The sequence below is a fragment of the Ambystoma mexicanum genome, chromosome 4p (genome assembly GCF_040938575.1).
Source record: "Ambystoma mexicanum isolate Mex_15411 chromosome 4p, UKY_AmexF1_1, whole genome shotgun sequence".
In the NCBI taxonomy this organism is placed as follows: Eukaryota; Metazoa; Chordata; class Amphibia; order Caudata; family Ambystomatidae; genus Ambystoma; species Ambystoma mexicanum.
The window spans coordinates 1,217,869,315-1,217,877,499 of NC_090927.1; the positions used below are offsets into that span (position 1 = coordinate 1,217,869,315).

At 40.5% G+C, this 8,185-nt stretch overlaps 1 pseudogene; it reads left to right on the forward strand.

Moving 5' to 3' along the window:
• Nucleotides 1-1,371: 1,371 nt before the first annotated feature.
• On the forward strand, nucleotides 1,372-1,924 carry LOC138453743 (adenosine 5'-monophosphoramidase HINT1 pseudogene; annotated as a pseudogene).
• Nucleotides 1,925-8,185: the final 6,261 nt, after the last annotated feature.

Genomic DNA, 8,185 nt, shown 5'->3' on the forward strand with positions numbered 1-8,185 from the left:
ACAATGAATTGGTCTCACACAAGTATTCTAAGATGGCCGCTGCCCACATCATGATGCTACGCATGATGTCATCACGTGATGTTACGCTGGAAGCGTCACATGAATGCGCAGATTCTTCAAAAGACGAACATGGGACAACAGGCTGGTCTTCCAGCATTGTTTGCCCTACGTCTCACTGTTAAATCACTCAAAGGTAAGATCACAAAAGGGGAAAGGTTCCTGTCACTATGAGACATTTAATTGTTGAGATTTGTAAGGATATTTGGCATGTTACAGCACAGAGTACAGCACTACTGCACAAGTAGCATTACAGCACTACTGCACAAGTAGCATTACAGCACTACTGCACAAGTAGCATTACAGCACTACTGCACAAGTAGCATTTTTTTTTTGCAGCACCACCACAAGGGTGCGGTGCATTGCTATATGGGTTAACAGATTAACAAGGAAAGACAGACTATTCAGTCAAAAAACGATTTTAACATATAAGATGCAAAGCTATTTTTACAGTTAAAAGCACACGTGTTCATTTAAAAATGCACACTATTTTTCACCTGAAATGCCTATATTGCTAGAGACACATTTGAAAATTAACAGCTAACATATTAACCATTAACCTGACTAATAAAACCTTATTTTATTATAACTCACTAATAAAACATGCTGCCATATTTTACTAGACCTGTATGCCTTTAGACCGTCACAATATGCAGTATTGTGCCCAAACAGAAGGCAAGGCTGCTTAAGATGTATGAACAGGATACGCTGGATCAGAGAATGGTCAATTTTGTTTGATCAGGTTTCATTATTAAGAGATCAGCAATTTAGGTATTTGGCGTGTTCTCCCTTTTTAAAAGAAAGTATAGAATTTTGATTATATAAACCTATTCTTTTTATTACTTGCCTTACACTTGCCTGCTATGTCCATGTCAAATCTCTCCGGGGTTGGAAAGCGGAGTTCAACCACCTATACAGGAAAGCAAATCTTTGAAAAGCAACATTTATCTGAGCTGAACACTGTTCAGATACTTTTGCCAATCAATAGCCTATGTTCTGTTTGCATTCCCGAATCAGTCACTGCTTTCAAGATATTATAAAATATTGTCATATTTAAAATGTGCAGTTTTGAATTAATAGTTAACTTTTCTTTAACTATGTCCCACACCTCTTTCCCTTTGTGCTAGGAGTAACCTGCCTTCCTTTTCAGATAAGTATTTTGTAGTGATGGCTGTGTTGACATTAATTCTGGTGTCTGGTAATATTGACCTTTACTATTCTATCTTATTGAAGCCAACACATCACTTGCTACTTTATTTTCCTTAACGATGAATAAAAGACTTAAATAATTAAAAAAAAAAAAAAAAATCAGAGTTTGAGGGGCGGGCTGGTAACTGACAGTGCTGGTTGCAGCCAGCAGCCTACTTCAGAGTAGCACCATGTCGGATGAAATCAGCAAGGCTCACGCTGCCCGGCCTGGGGGTGATACAATTTTCGGCAAAATAATCCGGAAAGAAATCCCAGCGAAGATCATCCACGAGGACGATCAGTGCATTGCCTTCCATGACATCTCGCCACAAGCACCAGTGCACTTTCTGGTCGTTCCGAAGAAAGCCATTACCCGGATGTCTGAAGCGGAACCTGAAGATGAATTCCTTCTTGGACATTTGATGATTGTTGCTGCGAAGTGTGCTGCTGACTTGGGTGTGAAAAATGGCTATCGACTGGTTTTGAACGAAGGTCCAGATGGTGGACAGTCAGTGTATCATATACATGTCCATCTTCTTGCTGGCCGTCAGTTGAGTTGGCCACCAGGCTAAAAATAGCTCACTATGAATAGCAATAAGCAAGTTGGAAACTTCCTTTCGGAGATCAGACATGTTTGAACCTGTCTAAGAATAAAATCCCAGAACGCTTGAAATAAAAACTGCCTTATTAAAAAAAAAAAAAAAAAAAAAAAGTCCCTTGTATAATCCTCTGATTTTTCAAATGTTTGCAGTCACACGTTCTAAAGCACCAAAGGAGGTAGATTGAAAAAAAAAAAAAAAAAAAAAAAAAAAAAAAAAAAACAAAAAAAAAAAATGCTACTTGTGCAGTAGTGCTGTAATGCTACTTGTGCAGTAGTGCTGTAATGCTACTTGTGCAGTAGTGCTGTAATGCTACTTGTGCAGTAGTGCTGTACTCTGTGCTGTAACATGCCAAATATCCTTACAGATTTCATAATAAGACTCAAAGACCTTTGTTGCATTACTTATAGTAATAAAACAAACCCCTCACCCATTGCATCTCAACAATGTCCAACCTACACAGCTTGCGCTCCTCTTCTTCCACCTCACTTACTACCCCCATATTCAATAGAACGAGAGCTGCTGGATCTAGCTTCACTGTAATCGCTCTCGCTCTTTGGAACTTCCTACCTTACTTCATCCAAGAAGAACCCTCCTACCTGATCTTTTGCAAAAATTTGAAAACTGCACTATTTAACAAATATGCCTGATCATACTACAATGCTACTTGTACTGTAACCTCATTAGCGCTGTGATACCTCCGGGGCTGGGCACTATAAACAAATAAAATAAATAAATACATAAATAAATAGTGTTGCACAGTAAGCACTTCGGTCGTGAGTATCTTGTGAATGTACACCATATTTTACAACCTGGTATATATTGACATTTAGATTGGCAAGAAATATTTCGGTTTTTATATCTTGAATATTCTACCATAAATGATGAAAGTGCATCAATTGATACTTTGCTTGATTTTATAGCCAAAACATTGTGCCTCATTCTTGAATTCTAAAGAATTATAAAGGTGAGGGATTATATCTTTGTTTTGGACTTGGAGATTGATTAATTCAAGGTAAAGTGTACTGCTAATTCTGTATTCATTTATGACTTTAGGAAGAACGTTCTTGTTTCCCTGAAGTAGGACTTGATATCCGAAATGCATTGGGTGTGGTTTGGACTGAGAATTTGTTACCTCTTCTACATTGTCCTTTTCATTTTAAGAAGCACCTTTCATGGACGAGATTCCACTTGTATATTGAAATTATTCTTGGTATCACGAGTACTTGAATGAAATGTATTGTTGGAAAATATCTGTATTAAATGTTGATTTATATAAAATGCACTTTTATTGAATAAGAAATTTTGAATTCTACATTTTGAGTTTCATGAATTATTTCTGGAATGTTTATCTGAAATGTGTGCCAATGACAGGGACGTCATTTCATCAAAATGCCAGGGGTAGCAGAAGTGACATCACACGACCCCTGACCTCTGATTACATCACAGGAAGTGATGTAAGTTGACCCCACCCCAAAGTGACATCACAGGAAGCGATCGAACACAACCTTTTACCCCTTGACAAAACAGGACGTGGCATCACATAGTATTGTTTCTAAGTACACTATGAAAAATATGCTTACAACATCACTGTAAATTGATATACATTTATACAAGAATGGATCACCATATGTATCCTTAATATTACCAAATTACTGTGAATGCAAGTAGACGTCCAGGGCAAACTATAATGTTAATATTAAAGGACATTTGTACCACGCAATGTGTTATTATATTGACGCTTAAGTGCTTCATATAGAACAAATATACATACAATATTACCCTACCTGTGTTGGTACTCATTTATCAACCTCAGCAGGATGAAAGGCTAAGTTGACCTTCCAGGGAGTCGAACCGGCAACCTGCAGATCACACACACATTGCAGCAGCGAGCGTTCAACCCACTGAGCTATCTTAATGGCTATAGCTATCAGAAAACCAGCCACACCAGTCACAAAGAGACTCATGCTGCTGGCCACAGGCCAAGAGCCTCAATTTAATTAAACAAAAACAAAACATGTTTTGTTTACATTTATTTCTGTATGGGTAGCAAGGGAGACCACAGGGGTAGCAGAGGAGACCTCAGGGGTCACAGGTGTGACCCCTGGCAACCCCTAAGTGACGTCCCTGGCCAATCGGTCTCTCATTACGTTTTAATGAGGATTTGTGTTGATGATATTTGATGTCTTGTAGCCAAAGAATGACCCTAAGCACCAGAAGTTTTATGTAAGTCATATATGTGGTTTTACATTAAGAAGTTGTATTAAATGTTAGCATTTCATTCCCACATTTATTTATATTCTTTTGCCCTGTCAGAGGTGGCCGTGACACCAGAAAAGTTGTTGTTACCAACTAAATTCACATAGTAGGAGGTAGACATTCACTGTGGAATCAACCCTCCAGATAAGTGTGCTAAGACAACTATTCAAATGGTTCCTCCTACAGATGAAGAAATCACACATATACTTGTCAGAACGCCATGTGTGTGCGGCCTGCTCAGTTGTGTGATATGCTGATTGATTCATGCCAAACCAAGTGCCAGATGTTGGCAAAAGTTAACATTTACTCATAAGGAGAATGAGCAGCAGAACTGGCCTTAGAATTCATAGTTCATGCAAGTACACAGTATAAGTAACATGCAAACGCCCCCAGTGACAACAGTACAACACCCACACACACACACACACACACACACCCACACACACAGACACACACCCACACACACACACACACTAGTGCAAAGTAATGGCCACCACATAAAGCAATCGATGGACTTCAGATACATAAGACGCCACAGGTAAGCAAACACACTTGGGTTTAATACCTTGAAAAGGCACTTCACCACTATCACATGATGTTTTTATCTGTTACTTATTCTGACCTCTGGTACCAGGCTAGCACAGGAGGAGTATTAAAGGGAGATCTGCCTCACCTTACACTACAGAAACGCATGCCTATGGAAAAAAAGGAGCAAAACACTTTCAAAATGGCCACTAGTAAAGCTTGAGGAAGATCTTGGCAAGGGTAGTCTCAGGGTGCAACCACAGTAAGTGACGTTCCTATCTGAGTACAAATGTGAACCTGTATTCCTTAGCTGGCCTACAGTGATGAGCTGGGAAACAAGGATTAGAAATGCTGAATACTAGCAATGCATTCCCACTTTTATTTTAATGTTAACTTCCTGGTGAAGTTGTACATGTATCTAATGCAGCTGTGACAGAATAATGTAGTGGTCAGGTCTGTCATTTCCATAGGAATGCTTCTTTCAGGGGGGCATCCTTTATGTGCCGTGGGCTCCAAGACATAATGAAGTCAACACTGTCCTAACGGCATCATTCAGAGCAGCTACACCACCACCCCACACTGCTCCAGACTGCCAACAAGGGCAACCTCGGAGAGCCACTAGCATCTGCTTTACACCATTAACGGTGTCACGGGAATGGAGGACCCCTCTCAAGGGTGCGAGATTTCCAGGAAAGGAAAAGACATGAGTGGAAGGAAAAGGGTGTTAACATTGTATAGGACAGGGTTAGAGGGCAGGGTGAAGGGTCAGTGATGCCTTGCTAACAAAAATATAGGGCGTGGACGGGTAACTTGCAGGATTGTGCTCTAGTCTCAATTAGACAATGCTGTGTGATTGCAAGCATTTGTGGAGTTGGAGTTGGAATGTTGCGTAACATAGATGTGTTTGTAATATTTGTGCACGTCCACATTGGTAACCAGCCTGGGCATTGCATGGTGTATTTTAACCACCGCCAGACTATGTAATTGTAGCCATTATTGATAATCCTTTTATATAATTTCACATGTGTGCATTCAAGCATCATAAATATTAATTTCTGGGGCTTATTTTCTCAAACAAAGGTGGGGTTAGCAGTAACCCAGGTAGTATGTTCGTAGTGCCCTTTTTCCGGGAAAGGCGAAATATGATGAACAATTGTATTTTTACCCCAAAAAAATGAAAAAGACCGACTTTCTTTTTACCCATTGCTGCTGCTGAATGATTTATATTCCTGAAATGTCTATTTTCTGAGCAATTCAGAGCAGGTGCTTCTTAAAAAAGAAACAGGATGTTTACATGGATGGTCTTGTTTCTGTAAAAAGTGGCCGATTTCTCAAGTCGACAGTTTGCTCATGAACCAAAAACAAATCACAAAAATCGGGCTCCATAAGGAAGATGCTCTGGCCTACAAGTCACACACAATCAACATAACAGTGAAAACAAATGCACATATACAGGTTTAAAGTCCAAGTGCTGTGTGTTACACAGTCTTCAACTGAGACCCTCTGAATTTCCTCATTACTAGTGCTTGTTATATATTCAAAGAGCACGTAGGTCTGAAGCTTTCATGGTTCTACAGGGATAGTGTTGCCATGTGCTTTCTTCCTGCCTTGTCTTCTATGCCTGTATGATGATGTCATGAGGTTCTGGAGTGGAATGTGGTATGAGTGTGGACTGCTGAGTGTTCTATCTGTGACGGTTGGAGGGAGGCTGGCTGTGAGAGAAGGTGTGCCGGTGAATGTTGCCTACTATCCCGGAGACGTGTGTCCTGTAACCTTTGGGGCTGATCTATCCTGAACTGTACCACATAAAGAAGCTTTCCTTTTTATAACTGTGGATCCTGGTCATCTCTAGGAAAGGGCACTTTGCAACAGGTAGCTCATTCATACCTCCTGGCACCCCACTTACTCTTTGGTGCTGCACCTTCATTGACACTTGGGCACAGCATAGGAGAGTGGCAGAATTGCAGTCACGTGAAGTGCATTCTTGAAATACCCTTTTTCAGCCATATTTCAAGGATTTCATTTTCTTCATTCTGCAAATGATGAGAAACAACACTTAGGAAAGCTGATTTGGTTGCCCTTCAACATTTCTGATAAGTAGACATCCAGGCCAATCTAGGATTTGGAACTTATGTTTATCTCACAGGATTTGCTGCCCATTTCATAGCAGACACGTTCCTATTGGATACAATCATTCTTGTTACATGTGGTTATGTCTGAAAATCAACAGAAAGCCAATTGAAATCACCGAGTAGCAGTAAATAGTGAAACCCTTACCATTTCACAGTACTGGTAAAATTGCTGCAACATCTGGTGTGGGTCACATAAACCAATGGTTATGGACGTGCCACAGTTAAAATCATGACAAAAGTAGTATGCCAATAAAAAACTTTTTTATTTATTTATTTATTTGCTTATTTCTTTTGTTATTTATTTATTTTAGGTTTTGTGATGTACACTAGGTTGAAGGCTTCAGAGTGCTGGTTGTGTCTTCCGAGATACTGGAAGACACCCAATTACTGTTCAGCGAGTTCTAGCAAATGTCACCTGTGCCCAAGTCTTGCTCTGCTTATTTGGGGGGGAGGGGATGCGTAGTAGTCTGATCAACATTGAAGTCGGGGTGAGAACGTGGGAGGTGGTATATCAAGTCGGTTTGAGGGGGCCTCCTTTCCAGATTTTCTTGAATCTTTACATTCTCTAGCGAGGACAGTGTTGGATGATCCGAGATAGCTTGGTCTTGTACACCAGCTCAGCTCTGTGGAAATGTAGGCTGAACTGGTGCTTTAGATAGCTCAATGGACCCGCAAGGGATCTTGAGGGTCATTGTAGGCTTGATTGGTAGCCTGTAAAGCTCTTCTGGTCTGATCCAGTGCTGGGTCTTCTTTTCAGTACCAGGATCATTCATAGAGCCCTGTTCTTGACTAATTGTAAGTGCCATGCATTTTGGCACTCCTCAATGAAACAATAGGTCACTTTAGTAAGAGCCAACACCTGGATGGCTTCTAGCCTGTGGTGGAGGTCCAGTAGTGGGAGTATTCTGCAAAGCCTATAGTAGCAGTGGCTCTTTTCACCACTGTTTGATATTGCATTTGAATAACAGATCAGGAGCGAAGGTGACACCCATGTCCTGCATCCCTAATTCTGGTGGGGGTGAGGCCAGCAAAGATGGTGGCCAGAATCACACTGGTGTGTATATATAGAGTGGGGGGGGTGAGAACAGGTAAGTGGCGTAACTTTCTACAAAGTAGCAAACATAGAGGAATGCTTGGTTGGCCTTATGTTGACTTTAAATTGATGAATGCAGTTGCTTCTCTAAGTGCACTTTTGTTTTTTTTAATTTCAGTGTCTATTTTTCAATGTCATAGTGAGGGATGGGCAGAATATTCTTGACAAAATGTGTACAATTCCTCTGGTTTCTGCAATGCCATCAGAATAGAATTTTGACAACTGTGCATGCCTTTTTCAGGCCGGCTCTGTATGGTCAAGAAGGGACGGCATTGGCTGTTATGTTTTTTAATGCAGCCATTCTGAGTGGACAAAGAGTCCTGGCTGGCTGA